The following is a 23699-nucleotide window of genomic DNA, read 5'->3' as shown; positions in this document are numbered from 1 at the left end:
TTATCAATGAACTAAGGGTTCACAATACCGACATGCAGACGAAAGCATCATTTTAATCAATAGAATGAAGGGGTGGGGCTGTTAAATACGAATACAAAATATAGATATACCTGGGGGCCCCTAAAACGTACAGAGATCAGAAGACCGGATAACTTAATTTACTCTTGGTACTTTATATTCTAAAGTAAGTTTAGCATTGTTAGAGATGCTATAAACACGTCAGTATATTCATTCAATAAATGACCTTAGAAATAAGTTACCTCACCCGATCTAGTTCAGGTGGTGATGACCTGTGCAATATAGGCACATGGACTTTTGGTCTAGCCACCTGTTACTGTCTCTATATTAATTAACTTTGATGTCTACAATTGTTTATTTATTTCATTCGGAACTGAATCACTGTTATATTTGTTTATATTTATATTAAAGTGTGTATGTGTGTGTGCAAGTGCTTTATGTAACATATTCTGTGTTTATCTTGTGTTGAAAAATAGTTACTTCCCTTAATTCCTTTGTTTATATCATGTATTTCATTTCAAAATATTTAGACCAATTAATTTAAAAGATTGTAATTATATTCTATCACTCAATCCACCATGGAAAGAATTTATATAGGCTTGCCTGTTATTCGATCCAATTGATATTAACATCATGTCAATAAAATTTGTTGAAATGAAATCTAGTTGATTCAGGGCCGTCATTATATATATCCGACATCGCATAACAGACGAGTTGTTATCGATCTTGACGGTTATCAAGTTAGACCAGGACCCGGTTTGATGCCACATGATATCTGAAATTAAAATATCAAGTGACAAATTTACTATGAGGTGGCAGAAATTATCCTCACTTATTTACAACGACAATACACGGTCAGTGTTAAGTTCGACAACAGTGATATTCATGTACAGATGTGATTTTGTGATTTTTATCTATTCGACACTGTCCTACTTCTAAGGTTATTTGGAAAGAATGTTTTGAATTCCAACGACCAAAATACTTTATGACGTGTCCCATAGTATGGTTTTTGCTAATAAAAGACAATATTGTCCGATAAAAGCTTACAATTACGTCGAATTGAACAGCAATTAATAGGCGAGACTTTATTTGTTTAACGCTTTTAAGTTCTTTTGAGCGATTGAACTTTACTGTATACATGACATCAAATGGAGGCATCATTTTGACGGGCTGAAACACAGAAACTTGATGCAAATGTTTAATTCCAAGTCCAATGTGACAAGTACGGGATCGGGAAGAACTCGGTATGATAATCGTGCATGTATGTTATTTCTGACTCAACCCAAGAAGCCTTTTGAGATTTCTTTTCAACATAGGTCTTATGTACCCATTGGTTAGACCTACAAGATCGGACAGAAACGGACAACTTGTGCTATATATTGTTTTGATACGACCATATTGATGTTAATCAAGTCAAAACTATGAACGAATAAAACATGTTGAATTCGGTTGGTTTAATTTAGTAGATTTAGAAATATTGCTTCATAAAAATATTACTTCTGCTCGCACTCTTTGCGGCCGGCATAACAAAAAGAGCGATAAGGTTAATTCCAGCATTCCAGTACAGCAGACAGCAATGTGATAGCGAAATGTAACTTACAAATTATGGACTATTGTTATGCCTGCACATAAGCAAACGACACTTCATTGTTTGGAACAAAAATACTTGAAATACTTAGTTGAACTCTTAATCACAAATGAGAATTTTGAAAGAAAATTCATTATACGTATCACAGAATATGATACAACTATTTCATTACAGATTTCACAAAGAAAAGTCTTAGATTATGATATAACGATTTTGAAATTAAATCTTTAATTTTTGAAAGCTAAGTTACTTTATGTAATGTTTTCGACAGGACCCTTTGTTGACAAACAGGTGAAATACTAAAATTACTTTTTAAATACTATAAAACATTATCTAATTTGATCTGGTCTAGTCTCATAGTTCATGGACCAAATTTCCTTTTATTTTCGTTGATGCATTATCGATAATTAAATACCAAAATCGTGTGCAATTAATACAAATATTAATCAATGGCTTTTGTACAGTTGTCCATTGTCGGATTCAGTTTACCCCCATGGAAAGGGGTAACAGCAGCAACAGACTACTCGGAATTGGACAGGGGGGAGAGTACATAGCACGGACAGCTGCTTTCTGCCCCAACTTTCTACAAATTACTAATACCATGCATATCATATATATGCTGCAAATGCCAGTTTAGTTGTTTGCAGTTCATTTGTAGGGAGAAATGATTATATTCTGAACATATTATATACAAAAATGAAAGATAGTTATTTTTAATAAAGGGTTGTGGCCATATTTAATTTAGCCCCTTAAGCTGACCATGCTGTAGCCATATTATGTAGCGAGCGCTTTTGTGTCATTGCCGGTAAAGAACAAATAATACCTGACATTACTACTCCTCTAAATGACAATTACGGACAACATGATAATTTTTTATATAATACCAAGAATGAATCAATGTAATTGTTGATTTCTGTTCACCCCATATATATAGATATATCATGATTGATAAATAAAACTCTCAGCCCCTAAAACTCGACAGTTGCACTTCTGGCAATGTGTTGGAGCGGTTGAGCTCACCTAGCTTTTGTAACATAATATGCATCCCATTAGAAATCTTTAAAAAAAAATGTGGGATCGGTATAGGGTAATCTCAACTCCCACCTTTCCATGAGGCATTAACAGCTACACAGACTCATAAGCTACGTATGTTTTCAAGAATTTGACTAAACAATTGATTGAATGAACAAAATATTGACTTTAACTAACCGATATTGTATCCAATAAAATAAACTCTGATCTAAGACACCAGATCACAAATTTGAGAACAGACCAAAGTCAGACCAGATCAGACAATATTTTAATGAATGCCATTTTCAATCGCCGCTGATGCCGGAGTACAACGACAGCATCATTAAAGGTCCAGACACGCCCACCTTCATATTCGTGTCTCCCCCACCTCAAATGACAGTTGAGCAGCTGTAAATGGCATACTTTACCAATCTTAACTGAAACCTGATACATGGAATAGGAGCTAGTCTGGCCGAGCATACCTGTAAAACGCGTTATCGGTTGTGGAATGTTAATTGTCTCAAATATGGGCCATGCAGGTACGTGACTAACAAATGTTTTAATAAAGCAGTTGCCAGAGAAGACAAAGACATTTTATCTTGGCAGGTGCTGTTTACTTAAGCAGTTGCCATGACAATTACGTACAAAATACTGACAACTTCTTTTAACTAAGGCAGTTACCATGACGGCTGCTGTGGGCCATCGTATTCCATTTCACAATGACAATGGCTTTGACGTTTCAGTGGGGTAAAGGAAGACCACGATTTTCTTAAAGATTCCAAAATTGCATAAACTTTTTAAAATATTTACAAAAACAACAAACATTCTCATTGTAATCATACCTTCCAACATTTCTGTGAAAGTATATGCAACTCAATAAACCACCGAACTTGTATGTTCAATAAAATATTGAATGCAACAACGAATAATTTTTATTTGATAATGTGCGTCTGTGTTACCATATTGACAGAATCTAACGATATTGGCAAACCGATAACAACTGAGTGCTAGAATGTCCATGAACGCTAACCTAGTTCCCGTAACATGAATGTTAAGAAAAAATCCTCACGGCTCGAATATTTTTCACTTTATTGAAATCACACTTCATATATTGATGAATTATAATATTCACATTTTATTTTTTTTTATTTTGAGCTAGTTGAAGTCGTTTTATTCAAAATTACTTTAAGACAGAGTATGAAGACGTTAAACCTTCGTCTTGAAAGCAATATCTAATACACACAGGTACGTGAATTGCCGCCTGTCGTACACAAATGAAATCCCTCATGAACCTGTAACTTCTCCAGATTTCCAACAAAAGTACCGTACACGGGTACATTATGTTCAAACAACAACAAAGCTTTTATAATGCCATTTACGTATTTTTAAAGATATTTTCTGAAGAAATCAGTATATCGTAGTCGATTACACCTTAAATGTAAACCCACTGACCAGAAAATACATGATTGCTAAAAGGCTTACGCCCCGCCTACTTTCTCAGATTTGTCACAGTTCAATGGTTCTTTGGTGATACAGTAAGTGTCACCAAACTTACCCCATATAATTACTCTTTTGTCAGCTTGGACGAGGTATACATAGGCCAAATACGGACTTACTGTTTATTTATCCTCTGTTTGTATTGTATAAAGTGTACAACAGTGTAGTTTGTCTTTGATCGATCATAATTACTCTTTGTCGGAGATATAGCATCTTCAAAAATGATCATTATGACATGGAAATATGAAGTAACTATAATTATGAAAACCTAACAATGTAAATGTTCTTATTGTGGTGTTCCGTATCGGTTTTCTATTATCCTTGTTTACACACGAAAAACAACACTACCGGATCACTTCAAATCGAAATATACAGTCTCGTATATTTCAATTAGGTTTACTTGCGGTCTGTAGATAAATGCAAAACACAATGTAGATACATAAGGCTAACATAGTACACAAGTATCCCTATGATAACAGATCATTTGAGTGAATGAAAAAGTCACATAAAATGATCTTATTTGTGACTTAAAACTATTTTTTCTCCTTTTGATTACCATCAGCACTTAATATATCGTATGATTTATATTCTATCATTTATTAGTTAAGAATATGTTAAGAGGCTTTGTTTTCCCTCGAAAGCAGTCAATAGTGATTTTGTATGCATTCCTTTTTAGCTGTTTTAATTATTACATCTCTTCAAGATGGCATGTGTTTTCGTGTGATTGATAACCATGGAAATACATAACATTATTTTCACTGATATAATGTCCTGGGTCATGACCGTTGCGGTTTAAGGTGCCTACTTTATGATCAACAAGGATAAGAATAATGTCACTTTCAGCATTTTAATCGCTCCCAAGTCGATATTTACCTATTTATTCTTTAAAACAATAGTCAATACTAGTAACATCATATCTTATCAAGCTGTCCCTAGTCAAGACTTTCCGAACGAAAGTGCATTTTATAACGATTCTAATCACAATCTTTCTCTATTTCAAAATCATCTAACCTCTCATAGGATGAATCATATTTATATATTGGACCGATTGATTACATTAGAAATTAAAGAAGTTCATACAATGATATGTCGTTGTTCCAGTTGTTTGTCACGACCAGGACCTTGCTAGTAAATTGCACGTTTTTGGAAATATATCACAATTTTAATCATTCACTTCACTATTTAAAAACCATTTAACGTCTCGAAGGAGGAAATCAATGCTCCTCTTTATTGAACAATTGATTACGTTTAAAGTCAATAACATAATATACATCTGTAATATATTTCCATATGCGAAATTCCCCGGAAAAGGACGATCTCAGTAAACACTGCATTGTTTAGGATATATAATACTTTTTTTTATTATCTTTTCAATTTCACAATAAGTTACCTCTCTCGTAATATATGCTGTATACAATTTGTTTACAGTAGAAGTAAATAACATTATATTTCTCCGATTCTAGATGTTCCAGTTTGTTGTGATATTATTTTAAATCACCGATTTCCTATTCTAAAAATATCAATCTCTGTTAGGATACAATGAACTTATTTAGGTATTGATCTATTCATTTTTGTTTTTTTAGCCATGCTTGGTCAGGAACTTTACCCGTGAAATGTTTATTCCGGGCTATTTACCGCGGTCTTTGTCCATGTAATTTCTATCTAAAAATTATTTGATATTTCTGAAGACTAATATATACAGACATTTCCGTATCCATAATACAGATAACCCTAGATATAATTTGTTCTATTCGTTACGATCATGATTGTCATTATTCACTATGACAGAATAGTATCAGACATCGCTTTAAGTTCAGTGGTGTTGTATATCTTGACGGTCCTCACCAACCCGGTCACAGTAATTTATTGTTAGTGGAATGAATAGTATCAGGCATCGCTTTAAGTTTAGTGGAGTTATCTATCCTGACAGTACTCACCAACCCGGTCCCAGTAATTTATTGTTAGTGGAATGAATAGTATCAGGCATCGCTTTAAGTTTAGTGGAGTTATCTATCTTGCGGGTCCTCACTAACCTGGTCCCAGCAGCCCAAGTCACATTGAAATTGAACTCAGTACTGAAGCATCCGAATTAAAACAAAATATTATCTGAAATTATAATAGTTGCGATTTTTGTCAAAAGTGCACAAATAAGAACAAAAAATTTGATTTGATGCGGAGAAAATTTATATATCGATAACACATAGTAGAGGAATATACGTAATCGGTTGTTGAAACGGTTCGTATACTGATCACGAAATCGTTAGATCAAAGGTGAAGGTCGTTCTAGGTCCATCGATGAAATTCCAAGGGGGATCTTAGTAGTCAGTAAATGCGCTGTTCAAAATTCTTCCTGTGAACCAATTCATAAAAAAGAATGTAATTATTTATCATCTTGTAAATATGCACATGAGTAAAAATCAAGTTACTCTCTGTCGACATAAGAAAAATTTTGTTTAAATTGACTTCGTGGTTATCTAGCTTAACATAACACGTGGAAATTGTTTAAGCAACGTTGTATTGTACTACCTAGTTCAATCCCACATGTCAGTCACTTAATGTTACCCAAATTATAAACATAATCCATAATTAACTTATAGCATAATCCACATCTTGGCTTTTGGTTAATAACAGCTAACTATAAAGGTTAATAGCATAACACGATAATTATAAAGGAACGTTTGATAATTTCTGGTCAATTTATGAATATTAGATTTGATAAAGTTGCAATATGGTCGATATCTTCCTTTTTTGCAGAAAACAATTCCTAATGTTGACGTGGGGCAAACTGGACTTACCGCAGTATTATGTTCTTCTCATTTATTTGAGTTTTTCATACTTAAATCATAATATTATCCTTGTCATTATTTTAAATATAAAATACCGAAATATTTGTAAAAAAAAAAAAATATTAATGATACTACATCGCAACAGTTTATATATTTCTTTCACAATGCTTCCCACAAAATGCATCAAATCGCATCAAAGGTATAGATAACATTAAAGCAATGAATGATAGAGTAATGTGCAATTCAATTTATCGCAATGGAACACGGCAAAATAATAAACCAGTAGCATTACATAATACAATAAAAATTGTCAATAAAAATTACTTTATGTTCATATGAGCGGCGGTTTGTTGATATAAAGCTAGCAGAGGTTACGTTTAGTTCTATAAAATATCCATGTTGTCACTCAATAACAAGACTTGTTTTTTCAAAAACCTATTGATATTCGATCCATATTTCAGTTCATAATTCGTTTAGACATAAAACAATCTCGTTTTTTATTATTTTTACAAATCATAGATATTTGTAACTAGATTCAGCATTTTTACTTTATTATCAAATTAGTTGCAAGTTATCATTGTTTCAACTGTGATATCAATATATCATTGTTTTCTTCACTTTAATCTGTATCATGACGTTACCAATAAAACAAAGGCTCGGGAACAATTGTAGACTTGTGTTTTTATTTAAAGTTAATGTTCTTTTAAAACAAATATGATGTCTACGTAATACCTGACCAGTTTCAATCCCTGGTGGTGAGTCCTTCGCTTTCACGATTTTCTCTGCGAAACTTTCTGCCCTAAGATACAAAAATAGCAACATGAAAAGATAGATAAATGGTGTTAATAACAATGGATGTTACAAAATCACACCAAATATATCGACATTTTTCAAAATGAATATGAATTAAACGCACTATTTCTGTATTGTCTTTTAAGAAAGTTTCCAGTATGTTTCCACTCATTTTTTGTTTTCGTCAAAACATTCTTTGTTTTTTTTATTTTCATTTTCCCTATGCGATCAGTATTTTTTTTAAAATAACTTCTCAAATAAATTCCTACCCGCAATACTATGAGGGTTTCGGCGGTTTCATCGTTGACCTGATCCGAGATATAACATAACATAACACTATTTACATCACTCATATTAACTTGACCCGGTTTTATCACTATTGTCCTAAGTCATTGCTTTCACGCTTCCCTCCGTAGTTTTTTTCGCAAAACAAATAAACCAGCAGCATTCAATAATTTTATAGAAATTGTTAATACAAAATACATAACGTTTAATTATATATGAGCGGTGGTTAGTTGATGTCAAGCTAACAGAGGCTATATTTTTAGATTTTATAAAATATCCCTGTTGTGACTCAATAACAAAAATGTATTCTCCAAATCGTATTGAAGTTTAATCTAAAATAAAAAACAATATAGTTCATTGTACGTCTAGACGTTTTCGTGGTATTCTCATTTCTGAAAATGATACTGAAAACTGATACATAGTTTGCATGATATGAGACATTTGAAAGTCATCCGAATACCCTCAGCAAAACTTCCTGGTGTCTTGTCGGCTGCAATGAGTTCTTTGAGAGTTTTACAAGTCACATTTATTTGCAACAAGATTCAGCATTGTTACTTTATTATCAGTGCAAATACGTCAATGTCATTGCGGTTTCTTTTGTTTTTTGGGTTTTTTTTTTTTTTTTTTGCTTCAAACTGTGTTATGACGTTTCCGATGAAAAAGGTTCGAAATCAATTTTTCGACTTGTATTTTTGATTTCAAGTTGATGTTATTTTTAATCAAATATTATGGCTATGTAATACCTGATCAATTTCAATCCCTCTTGGTGGCTTAACCCTGAGTCTGTCGCTTTCACGCTTTTCTCTGCCAATCTTTCCGCCCAAAGATGAAAAGATAACGTAAAATAATAGATAATTGGTGTTAGTAACAATGGATTTTACAAAAACAACAAACACCAAATATATCGACATTTTTTTTCAAAACGAATTAGACTCTATCACTAAATTGTATTTTTAGATACTTTCCCGCATGTTTTCCTTCAATTTTCTTAAAGATACAATATCGCCAACAGCATATATATTTTATAATACTTCCTACGAAATGCATCAAATCGCATGACCGGTATAGACATATAAATATCTTACACCAAAGTAATAAACGATAGACAAAGTAATGTAAATTGAATTTGTTATATTAGGATACGGTGTCTATCTACATCACTCATATTAACTTGACCCGGTTTTATTCCTATTGTCATAAGTCATTGCTTTCACGCATCCCTCCGTCAAACTTTTCGCAAAACAAATAATCCAGCAACATGAAATATAACATAAATATTGTCAATACAAAATACATAACGTTTATTTATACATGAGCGATGGTTTGTTGATGTAAAGCTGGCAGAGGTTATTATTAGTTCTATAAAATATCCCTGTTGTGACTCAATAACAAAAATGTCTTCTCCAAAACCTATTGATGTTTAATTTAAAATAAAAACAATATAGTAAGTTCATTGTAAGTTTAGATCTTTTCTTGGTATTCTCATTTCTGAAAATCATACTGAAAAATGATACATATTTTGCATGAAATAAGACATTTGAAAGTCATCCGAATATCATCAACAAAACTTCCTTGGTGTAAGTTGTTCGAGATTTTTACAAGTCAGATATTTTCAACTAGATTCAGCATTATTACTTTATTATCAGTGCAGATGTATGTTAACATTGTTTCAACTATGACGGCAATGTCATTGCGGTTTGTTTGTTTGTTTGTTTGTTTTTTTTTTTGCTTTAAACTGTTATGGCTATGTAATACCTGATCAGTTTCAATCCCGTTTGGTGGCTTAACCCTGAGTCCGTCGCTTTCACGCTTTTCTCTGCCAATCTTTCCGCCCAAAGATGAAAAGATAACGTAAAATGATAGATAATTGGTGTTAGTAACAATGAATTTTACAAAAACAACAAACACCAAATATACCGACATTTTTTTTCAAAACGAATTAGACTGTATCACTGAATTGTATTTTAAGATAGTTTCCCGCATGTTTTCCTTCAATTTTCTTAAAGATACAATATCGCCAACAGCATATATATTTTATAATACTTCCTACGAAATGCATCAAATTGCATGACCGGTATAGACATATAAATATCTTACACCAAAGTAATAAACGATAGACAAAGTAATGTAAATTGAATTTGTTATATTAGGATACGGTGTCTATCTACATCACTCATATTAACTTGACCCGGTTTTATTCCTATTGTCATAAGTCATTGCTTTCACGCATCCCTCCGTCAAACTTTTCGCAAAACAAATAATCCAGCAACATGAAATATAACATAAATATTGTCAATACAAAATACATAACGTTTATTTATACATGAGCGATGGTTTGTTGATGTAAAGCTGGCAGAGGTTATTATTAGTTCTATAAAATATCCCTGTTGTGACTCAATAACAAAAATGTATTCTCCAAAACCTATTGATGTTTAATTTAAAATAAAAACAATATAGTAAGTTCATTGTAAGTTTAGATCTTTTCTTGGTTTTCTCATTTCTGAAAATCATATTGAAAAATGATACATATTTTGCATGAAATAAGACATTTGAAAGTCATCCGAATATCATCAACAAAACTTCCTTGGTGTAAGTTGTTCGAGATTTTTACAAGTCAGATATTTTCAACTAGATTCAGCATTATTACTTTATTATCAGTGCAGTTGTATGTTAACATTGTTTCAACTATGACGGCAATGTCATTGCGTTTTTTTTTTTTTTTTTTTGCTTTAAACTGTTATGGCTATGTAATACCTGATCAGTTTCAATCCCTCTTGGTGGCCTAACCCTGAGTCCGTCGCTTTCACGCTTTTCTCTGCCAATCTTTCCGCCCAAAGATGAAAAGATAACGTAAAATGATAGATAATTGGTGTTAGTAACAATGGATTTTACAAAAACAACAAACACCAAATATATCGACATTTTTTTTCAAAACGAATTAGACTCTATCACTAAATTGTATTTTAAGATAGTTTCCCGCATGTTTTCCTTCAATTTTCTTAAAGATACAATATCGCCAACAGCATATATATTTTATAATACTTCCTACGAAATGCATCAAATTGCATGACCGGTATAGACATATAAATATCTTACACCAAAGTAATAAACGATAGACAAAGTAATGTAAATTGAATTTGTTATATTAGGATACGGTGTCTATCTACATCACTCATATTAACTTGACCCGGTTTTATTCCTATTGTCATAAGTCATTGCTTTCACGCATCCCTCCGTCAAACTTTTCGCAAAATAAATCAACCAGCAGCATTCAATAATAAAATAAAAATTGTCAATACAAATTACGTAATGTTTAATTATATATTAGCGATGGTTTGATGATGTAAAGCTAGCAGAGGCTATTGTTAGTTCTATAAAATATCCCTGTTGTGACTCAATAACAAGAATGTATTCTCCAAAACCTATTGATGTTTAATTTAAAATAAAAACAATATAGTTAATTGTCCGTTGATCATTTTTTGTCTTCTTATTTCTGAAAATGATACTGGAAATTAATAAATATTTTGCATGAAATGAGACATTTGAAAGTCACCCGGATACCCATCAACAAAACTCCCTGGGTGTGTTGGCGGCTGCGATAAGTTGTTCAGGATTTTTACAAGTCACAGACATTTGCAACTAGATTCAGCATTTTTACTTTATTTTTAGTGCAGTTGTAAGTTTCATTTTTTCAACTGTGATGTCAATGGCATTTTTTTCTTCTTTTTAAACTGTGTCATGACGTTATCGATGAAAAAGGCTCGTGATCAATTTGTCGACTTGTGTTTTTATTTCAAGTTAATATTCTTTTAAAACAAATAATATGGTTATGTAATACCTGACGAGTTTCAATCCTTGATGGCGGATGACGGACGGACGGACGGACAACCTGATTCCAGTATACCCCCTTAACTTCGTTGCGGGGGTATAATAAATTTTGTAAGTCCGATTCAATTTTTTTTTGCAAAAGTTCAGGTAATAATAATTAACAGGTAAAAATTTCAGCGAAATTCGCCCAGTAATTCAAGAATTTCAATGATATATCTCAAAATATTAACAATGAAGTCTATGGGTAACACTTGTTTGATTGGTCTCTCAAGAAATAATCCTACTATATGTTTTTGAAAACTGCATTAAACTTTTAAGATAAAACATGGCATTAGATATTTGAATGTATAATCGGGATACCATCAACAAAACCTTCTGATGTCTTGGCGGCTGTGATAAGTTGTTCGAAATTGTATTACAAACCACAGTTATTTTTAATTAGATTCAGCATGTTTTACTTCATTATCAATGCAGTGGTAGGTCTCATTGTTTCAATAGTGTCGTCAATATATCAAGACGTTTTTCATTTTAAACTGCATCATGACGTTACCGATAAATAGACTTAGAATCATTTTGTCGATTTATATTGATTTTTTTTTCAAGATGGCTATATTATACCTGGCCAGTTTCAATCCCAATCGGTGGCAAAAGTCTGAGTCCTTCGATATCACGTGTTTTTCTGTCGGCCTTTCCGGAAAATAATGAAACAATAACGTGCAATAAGTTAATAGGAATGAATTGTACAAAAGACACAAAAGATATCAATAACGTTCAAAACGAATTAAGATTTAATTGCAGTAGAACTAAAATGTATTACACTGCAAAATTTACCCATGGGATGTTTTTTTAGCAATGTAGGACACTAAATTCATAACGGTTACCTATTGGTCATTTTAAGACGAGTTCCCCCTTATAGAAAACTTACTAGATCCGAATATAATCACATGACTTAACGTTATGTACACGAATGAAGATAACATGTCGGAAAACGGGAAAAGAATTTGCAAAATAAGCTAGGAAAAATTAATACCGCTAAAATGAATGATGAGTATTTTTGAACTTTTGTTGTGTAGGCAAATATCCCTAGATACACGGGAACCCATCTTCAAATACTTAAAAAATGTATCAATATGTTTTTGATTTCTTTGACAGCAAATGGATAAGCCTGTGTTTTGGTAGGCTGTAGTATGCGGTTGCGCAACACTGATACTGACAAAGTCAAACAGTTTCCTCACTCCCAATCGAATCAAGAATGCACTCACCATTCATCATTAACGAAAACGCAACAAAATCGTATTAATTGACTAATGATAATGCCTCGGGAAAACACAGCTAAATAGCATAACAATAGATGGTAGTCATACCTCTTTAAAGAAGATAGGTTGTGCCACCGGTAATACAAAATTAGGGTCCATTCACCAAATGACGCTTCAGTCCAAATTTGGTCAAATTTCACTTAGTTGTTCATGAATAGTAGCAACTTTTAAGAAAAAAAGGTGATGAACGGGCGATGGACGCTGCCCCATATCTCCGCTTACCAAAGCTTCTGATTACGTTACATCCTTGCTTTACCCTTGGCAGATATAGTCGTGTTTAAACTTGGTTTCGCAGTAAACAAAAAATGCGACGCCAAGTACACAGCTACCTTGTCGGCTATGTCATGGCATTTTACCTAAATACAGAGACGCACAATCTTTGAGGAAACATTCACGGTGTTTGATCAATTGATAGAAGTTATTAATCACATATCTCATCAAAAGAACAAAAGCCTTCATGTATGTTTGTAAACATCACCGATGAAGTATATCGTTTTGATTGGTCAAAAATTTCGTGTGTAAAGGATGGTAATTTCGAATCTCCGCTAGAGAGCCAGAACTGACGACTATATCTGCCAAGAGTTTGTGGAATAAAACGTAATCAGAAGCATTGACTAACGAAGATGGCTGCCCCATAGCATACGTTCATATGCCTTTCGGGCAGGTGTGATAAAATCGAAACGCTTAACAACCAAAATTAGGAATACTATTAGCATGTATGTGCAGAAACAATAGGGTGTACCAAAATAACCAATTACTCTCTCATACTGGATTTGGCTGAGAATTCATACATAGTAATTATAACATAAGGTACTTACCAGGTAACGGCTCGATACCACAGACGCCAGAAAAAACGCGGAAATAATGAGAAACTTCATCATTGGTGCACCAGTCCAAAATAAATATAGCTGTCAGAGACTCGGTTTGTCTTTAAATACACCCGGCAACAAGCCAAGACATAATTGCTGTTATGTTCGCTTGTCAGATTGAATGTTTTTATTATTCTTATTATTCAATAACACAGACTCGTTGCATTTGCTTTTTGTATTAATGATTGACAGTTGCAACACACTCTTTTAAGAAGCAGTACCGTTCGGTTTTTTTTTTTTTTTATTTTTGGTTGATTTGTTTTCAATATAAATGATGTTTTTGAATATCCCCTTAAATAGGTGTAATCATGGGTCGTTATATAACATTAAACATATCAGTTCTAGTATTCCTCATTTTGTTTGAAGATCTCAAGGCTTGTATTTACAGTTGTAACAATAAAACAGCGATATGTAATAGCTTTGGCACGTTAACTTTTCAATTTTTCTTTTTACTACTCTTCAATGTAATTTTTTAAACGTTCACACAGGAATTAGCCAAACTTGGCATTTTCTTAATTTCCTTTTTGATAATATAATACAGATCAAAGTTCACATTGTCACTTATTACACCATGAATTAACTACGTTTTTTTCTTTCGCGATTAGAGATACCGTTGTACCTGACCTACATGTTTTGGTAAAAAATTTGCATGTTTAGGGTAACTTAATACAAAACCAAACATGAGTGATAGGTAATTTTTTTCTTCTTTTTTTTCTTTCTTTTTTTTTTTTTTTTTTTAATCTAGTATCTATGATGTGATCATAGATAAGCATTTATGAGCTTCCTCAAAGTCCATTTTTAAGACGTGGATGTAACCTTTATTTATTTCAAAGCAAGTGTCGAGGAAAGAGGGTCTTACTCTGGGAATAAAGCGGTGTACCCAGAGAAAACACACGGTTTCGGGAAAGTGACCACATACCTTTTAACATCTAATCAAGGAATCGAACCCCGGCCGTCTATAGGTAAAAGGCAAGCGTGTTACGACGGTGCTACCCGACAATACAATAGTTAATTGATCCTTTTTCTGCGGATTTCTGAATTTAATTCTAACAGGTGTAGTGGTTGTTTCCGAAAGAAGTGGTCAGAGGTCAGTTGACGGCTCATGGAAATGATATCAAAGCATAGCATGTGAAGTATTTGTCCGCCTTACTCGAATGGTTTCAGGTTTGTTTCTTTATAATATCAACCCAATATACCCCAAACATGTATGTTCAATAAAATATTGAAAGAAATAGCTCATAATTTAATTTAACAATGTACATATGCGCTGCCATATTGACAAAATCTAGTGATATTGGCATACCGATAACAACCAAGTGCTAAAATATGCGTGTTGTACAAAAGTGCAAGGATGACATAGCATTCAACTGTACCAGACATGAAAGATTAAACGGAATTCTGAGGCCACGTAAAAGTAAAAGTATGAACAAAATACTGCTGATGTCGCTGATTTTATTCATATTTTAGTTAAACCTAGCATTAACGATATTCTAGTTCCAGTAACTTAAATGTAAAGAAAAAAAATGTTCATGACCGAATATTGTTTAGTATATTCAGCTCAAACTTCATATTTTGATGAATTATAGTATTCAAACAGCATCGTTACTGACGCCTTTCATTTATTATGAATTCTTTGAGGCAAATAAAAAGACATTTAACATTTTTCATGTTAAGGAATAGTCTAAACACATATGTACGTGAATTGCTGCCTGTCTTAAACAAATGAAATCCCTCATTTTCTATAAATTCTCCAGATTTTGACCAGAAGTAGCATACACATGTATATTATATTGCCACTTACTTATTTGACGTTTTAAGCTATTTTCTGTAGACATCTGTGTATCGTAGTCGATTGCCACTTTAATGTAAGTCAACCGTGAAGAAAATAAATGACAACTGAAATGTACACGCCCCGCCTACTTTTTGAGGTTACAGCCAACGACAGACTGTCCAATATTTCTTTTGATCATCAAGTATAAATTAGCTCGCCAAGGTAAACTGTAGGCTTAACATTGGTAGGAAATTGTCAACCTACCAATGTAGAAGTTTCTACTGACGTTACGAAAGTTAAGTTCTCTATGTGTAAATAACAGTTAAAATTTATCAAAGCATCATTACACGATTATTATAAAGGAATTCGAAAAATTCCTATCAATGCAGAATCATCGATTTGAGAAAATTGTTATTGGGCTGTTTTCCACACACACAGAGGAAGACATTTACATAAAGTTGTGTTCCGTCTTTGTTCAATGATCCGTTCAGATGGATTTCTAAATAGTTTAATGCCTTCTATAAAATTTGAGTTCATTTGAATTACATTTGTTGATTGTAAAAAAAATTTGATTAAATGTCCACGTATATATCAAGTTAAATTATAATTAATATTCAGTTTAGGAAAGGGAATGGAATGTCATGGATTTCAAAATTCATGTCCAGTACCGGATACCTCTTAAACAAAAATACAAAATGTTGATATTATTACTTTACACAATTTTCTTGTTGAAATGCGATGATTGAAAACTTTAAACTACCTATAACTTCTCATTATAAATCATCAATTGTGTCTGGTGTAACAATGATCAAGTCATAATATTTTGGCACCAAAATAGTTCACACGAATGATTAACGCTTCCCATCTTGTAAAATGCAGTAGTGTACTGGCTACTTGATGTTTTTTTTTACGTTTTCAACAGTATTATGGCTGCCATAGACGTTTCATAGGCAACTTGTAGTCATTCATTTTTATATCAATGTAGTGTGAATCATTCATTTCAATGATTGAAATATCCTTTTTGAGAATAATGTAGTTTGACCACTAAAGATAAGGTATGCACAGTAAAGTGACGACTGTTAACTTTTTATCAGCGGTACTTGTGACCAAATCGCCAGTCAAATTTGACACAGTTCAGTGGTTCTTTGGTGGTTCAATTATTGTCACAAGCCCCTTACATTTACTCCTTTGTCAGTTTGGATAAGGTATACATTGCCCTAGTATGTACTTTTAAACTGAAATGATCATATTCGTTTTAAATCCGCCTGTCAATTTTGATCTCCAGTTTGAATTTATATGATACAATTATCAAACCTTTTGAAGGTTGGTGATAACATTATTTAGTTAACTTTTGGTAATGTTTAAATTGTACAATGGTTTATTATTGTTTGTGATTGATCATAATTGCGAGCAATGGTCATTCTGACATAAACATTTAAAGTAATAATGATGATGGAAACCTAGCAATGGGAATTTTCTGACTGTGGTTCTCCGTATCGGTTTGGAGTTACCCTTGTGTGCACTCGAAATAAAAGAAATAAAAACTATGTAGATAGCAGCTACCTCTATTGGGCTTAATATAAATATAACTTAAAGCTATTAATTCAATAGGAACCACGGAACCAAATGATTTCCCATAGACGATAGTGTTAAAGTTTACCACATCTTACACACCTGTAAATTAAACATTTAAAAATCAAGCAATTTGAACTTTTTTATTTGAGGGCCACCAATTTGTATTGAATTCAGCACCAAAATTTTTCCTTAATTTACAACAAATTACACACTTAAAGAACTTCACCAGACAAAAACAGACTGGAACAATTTTTTATATATATATTATATCTACATATATTGCCACGCCCGCACATGAATATCCGATCAGTAGGCCCCGACACATTCACCTTCCTATTGAATTTTCTGCCCAAACGGGGAAAACCCTCAATCTATTTTTGATTTGGTTCTGTGGTCCTGTAGTCCTAATTTTGCTAAAACAAATATACTGTAGCCAGCGACATGTAGATAGAAACCAACCTTTTTGATAACCTAGCTTATTTGCTAAGATTTACATCACTTATACCCGATTTATACGTCATGTTATGCATTTAATGATAACGAAATAAGCGTTCTAGGGATGTTGATATCGAAAGTAACTGACACAAATGTCTGTTTTGTTTTACCTAGACATTCTGGAGTTGTACTCTACTCCTACGGCGATTGTGATAACAGATCATTTGAGTGACTAGGAAAAGCACAGAAAAAGAACTTAGGTGTGACTAGAAATTATTTGTTCTCCTTCCGATGACCGCGGTCGTTTCATGTGTCGTTATAATTAACATTTTATCATAAATTTGCATCAAATGTGTTAAGGAGCTTTGTTATCCTTGAAAGCAATCAATTGAGATTTTGTACACATTCTATTTCCTGTTTTAGTTGTTTTATCTCCTTCAAGATGGTACGTGTTTTCGTGTGATTAATTACCATGGGAAGATAACATTCTCTGATCCTATATGTTCTGGACCGTCACAGTATATGGTGTATCTAGTTTATGATCAATATGGGTTAGAATAATGTCACTTTCAGCATTTCAATCGATATTTACTTATTTATTTATTAAAGCAATAGTCAATTCTAACAATATAAAATATATTTAATAGATAATATATTTTATAGCTGTTTCGGGCAAAGACTGTCCGAATAAAAGTGCATTCAATATTTCATTATAGTTCTAATCAAAATATTTCTCTATATCAGAATCATCTTAACCTCTCAAAGGATGAAATATATTCTTTTCGTTATTGAACTGATTGATTACGTTACAAGTTGAAGAAGTTCAGTACATGATATATCTTGTTTCTAGTTGTCCCCGAAAAAAACTTTCAAGTGAAGTGTGCATTTCGTGGATATAACAATGGTGATTACGTTTAAAATTATAGTGATACTGAATTCCCCGAATAGGACGATCTCAGTAGAAACTGTATTGTTTATGATATATCATATTTAAATTATCTTTTCTATGTTACAATAATCAATCTCTCTTATGATAATATATATTTATTTCATACTGAACACGATTGATTAAAGTAGAAGTAAATAGTATTATAGTTTCCGATTCTAGATGTTCCAGTTTGTTGGGATATTATTTTGAATCACGGCCTTTTCTATTTAAAAAGAAACATTAATCTCTCTTAAGATGCAATGCACTCAATAAGGTATTGATCCATTCATTTTTGCTTGCTAGCCTTGCTTGATCAGGACGTTTACCAGTGAAAGGTTTATTCAGTTGTATTTACCGCAATATTTGTCTATCTTGTTTCTATTTTAAAATTAGTTAATATTTCCGAAGATAGGTTTTTCCATATCCATACTACAGAAGACCCTAGAGAGAAGTTGTATTATATTTCCTGTTCTATCTATTACGATCATGACTGTCATTATTTGTTATAGGTGAATAGTATCTGATATCGCTCTAAGTTCAGTGGTGTTGTATATCTTGACATTCCTCACCAACCCGGTCCCAGTAATTTATTGTCAATGGTATGAATAGTATCAGACATTGTTTTTAATCCAGTGGTCCCAGCAGCCCAGGTCACATTGAATATTTCATGAAATTATATTAGTTGTGTTTTTTGTCAAAAATGCACAAATAAAAACAACTAATTTGATCAAGATGCAGAGAAAATTTATATATCGATAAAAACCTAGTAGAGGAATATACGTAGTCGGTTGCTGAAACGGTTGGTATACTGATCACGAAATCGTTAGATCAAAGGTCAAGATCGTTCTAGGTCCATCGTTGAATTTCCAGGGGGGGGGGGGGGGGGGGGGGGGGGGGTCTTAGTAGTCAGATAATGCGCTGTTCAAAATGTTCTTCCTGCAAAACAATTTATAAAGACGAATGTAATTAGTTATCATATTGTAGAAATGTAAATGTGTACATGAGTAACAAATCTAGTTCCTCTCTGTCTGGCATGAGAACGATTTATTTCAAATTGACTTAGTGGTTTTCTAGCTTCACACACCACATGGACATTGTTTAAACAACGTTGTATTGTACTACCTAATTTAATCCCACATGCCAGTCACTTAATGATACTCAAATTATAAACATAATGTTCTACTAGTATGCCGATACGATGGAGATATAATTTGTTATCAGAATTAACTTATCGCATAATCCACATGTTGGCTTTTGGTTAATAACAGCTAACTATATAGGTAAATAGTTTAACACGATAATTATAAAGAAACGCGATATCTTCTGTAGTAAATTGAGAAATCTTAGATTTGAGAAAGTTGGAATAGTGTCAATATCCCACTTTCCTGCAGAAACTAATGCTTAATGTCGACGTGGGGTACACTGGACTTACCGTAATATTCTGATCTTTTCCTTTATTTGAGTGTTTCATACTGAAATTATAATATTAGCTTTGTCAGGATTACAAATATAATATACCGAAATATTTGTAAATCAATAGAAACAAAACACTTTATTGATACTATATCGCCAACATTATATACATTTCACAACGCTTCCCACGAAATGCATCAAATTGCATAAAAGGTATATATTTATATATAAATATCTAATATCAAAGTATTGAATGATAAACACAGCAATGTACAATTGAATTTATCACATTAGAATACGGTGTCTGTCTATATCACTCATTTTCACTTGACCCGTTTTTATCCCTATTGTCCTAATTCATTGTTTTCGGGCTTTTCTTCGTCAAAACAGGCAAAACAATAAACCAGTAGCATGTAATGATGCGATAAAAACTGTCAATAAAAATCACTTTATGTTCATTATATATGAGCGACGGTTTGTTGATGTAAAGCTAGCAGAGGTTATGTTTAATTCCATAAAATATTCCTGTTGTGACTCAATAACAAGACTGTATTTTCCAAAACCTATTGATGTTCAATTCAAAAACAAAACAATAGAGTTCATAATTTGTCAAGACATGTTTTTTTTGTTTTGTGATTTTTACAAGTCATATATATTTGTAACTACATTCAGTATTTTTAGTTTTTTTATCAGTGCAGTTGTAAGTTTTCGTTGTTTCAACTGTGACATCAATATATCATTGCGTTTTTCACTTTAAACTGTATCCTGACGACGTTACCAATAAGAAAAGGATCGGGATCAATTTCTCGACCTGTGTTTTTATTTTAAGTAAATTTTTGGAATAAAATGGGGATGGTGATAATGGAACCACACAACACATCTATGAGCATCTAACACGTCAAACTTGATACCATATATTTGCCGGAAACCTTTGTGATGTCGTCGTCAACTTCCATCACTATTGAAGTTACTGTATACTAATCGCCTGAGACAGATAAGATATGATCTTTCTAGTCATGCTGTTGAGGATAGTCACTATATAGACAGATTTCATAGGACTTTCCACTCATATGGTATTGATGAATATATAGCTTGCTAACCAAAATGAACAAATTGCGACAATTTTCAGAAAACTCGACCTTTTTCGACAAAGTAATGAAAGAGAGCATAATTTAAAATTTAAAACGTGAGCAATACAAATGATCAGCTCCAATAAGACATAACTAGCTCGACCTGTGTGGAGAAGTAGATAAACGTCCCTGCAGATGTTGTTCATTTATTGGATTTCATTAACATTTTTGTTTACGAAGTAAACTATCTTCCAATTAGCTTAACGTAATTGTTAGTATGCAGGCATTTACGTTCAAGTCAAATCAAGTGACACACTGACTTTGAAAGGACAGGAATAACTAATAAATAATTGTCTGGTAACGCTATTGTGTAAGATCTATACAAAACCGTTGATAGTTAAGGAAAAAGAATACTTCTGCCAGATGTAATGACTACCAAATTACCGACATTGTTGCAAAGGACATTCAGCAAACCGGTATTTTACTTTCTGAAATGTCCTAAATTTCGCACCTAGTTAAATATGACCTTTTTGGATATAATATTTTCTGCCAAAAGTTCAAATAAAACAATGTCATTGCGACCACAATAAAAGTGTGCAAAAAAAAATATTTCTTTACCTCCGCCAACCTGTCCGTCAACTTAGAGGACTAATAATGATACATATACATGAACATTGACATCAACTAGCTTGGTAATGGGTGCTGCTGTCTCTGGTTAAAGAGATACGGTCCTCGGTTGTTAATAAAGGAAATATCAATTGATAAATTATGAGAAACTTGGGGTGTGATTTCTCTTTAAACTCGAAAGGTATGACAGTTAACATGTACCGGTAACACTACATTGACGTCTCAGGAACAATACAATGACGTCACTGAATAATTACAATTCAATCGTGTTACATAAGCATTTTATAACATCTCAATATATACATATATTAATGTTTGAACAACTGGACCCTGTATGATGGGCGAAAAATCACCATTCCCACATGTTGACTTGACAGAAATGCCACCACCACATAGGATTTAAATAACACACTAACAAAGAGTGTTGGGGGCGGAGGTAAAACTGCTTTATATTGTGTAACGTGTCGTTATGTTCGTCTTCTATTACGGTTTTGTTTGGTTTGGTTTTGTGATGTTTAACGTACTATCAACATATATGGTCATTGGTGGACGGCCTCCCCAGTGTGCAATATGCAAGCATTATGGTTCTTTCTCACTAAAGTATACCGAAAAACGTCCACTAAAGGAAAGCATATCCGGTCACATGACATTGATAACGGGCGAACAATCCGTATAATTTGCATAAATACGACATTTTTAAAGTTTTATTATGAGATATATTATGTATTTTCACATTATTTATAGTCAATACATACTCTCTGTCACGAAACAGGCTAACAAATATTATCTTATCTTTTTCAATATTCATCTGATATTAAAAAACAGTTAGCACTTATTGATCAATTTTAAAGTATCGTCTTTATTCTCTACAAATGCATGCAGGAGCGGGGAAAGAATGATCATTTCACGCGACAAATTGAAGTGTCCTCTACAGGTAGTTTTTCGATTTCCCTATGTTAATGTTAATGTTAGGAAAGAGAGGAATGGAAAATATGCCTACTGTATACCACTTCCTGTTGATCGAATACGTAGGGGACTATTTAACTTCGGTACCGCCCAGGCTCTTAGTACCGTGAGTGACAAGACTGAATGAGGTGTCCTGCTGGACGTCGTAGACCAGAACTGTTGATAGGACGTTAAGCAACACAAAACAAACTAAAGCATTTCTCGTGTGTCTTAGGGCACATTTACATTGTTACTTATAGAGCACAGAGGCATGGTAATTATTACGATCATTCATTGACATAATAAACATTATATATAACACTGCAACATTTAAGCAATGAGGCGTTCGAAAAAAATATACTTACAAGCACGATAGTAATTCTACTTGAAAGGATAAAGATTGAAAACTGATAACGATCATCAACCACTGCAGTATTGACATGCACACTGATACTAAGTATAGGCAAATTGAGATTGGCATACAAGTTAGCAAAAATAGCATTACAGAAGAAAAAAACGAAACTATCTGAAATTCTATTAAATGTACTTCCACTTCAAGACACCAAGATGATCTGCAATCCCCATAGAAATGCCTGGTATGTCTCCTTTCTCCTACTTTGCTTTGATTGCTTCTACTGATGTCTCTTGGCACCTGCCTTAAGATCGTGGATGTTGTGAAGACGTTAAACCTCGTGCTGACGAAATTCGACTTCAACGGAGACGTCAATAGTGAATGATAGACTACCTGCTAGGTAAGCTGTCATGATTTTCCCTGATACAAAAAAATACGTCAAGCAAAAATATATTCTGATAAGGACCAGTACACCAGAGATTTCCCCATAAATAAGATAATTTAAATTCGATTTACTTACTTGTGAAGTGATATCCGAGAAACACAAATGTTCAGTATTTCAGAATAAAACAGAACGGGAACGAGTGGACAGT

Source organism: Pecten maximus, chromosome 15 (genome assembly GCF_902652985.1).
Source record: "Pecten maximus chromosome 15, xPecMax1.1, whole genome shotgun sequence".
Taxonomy (NCBI): Eukaryota; Metazoa; Mollusca; class Bivalvia; order Pectinida; family Pectinidae; genus Pecten; species Pecten maximus.
Note: the sequence above shows the minus strand (reverse complement) of the source record.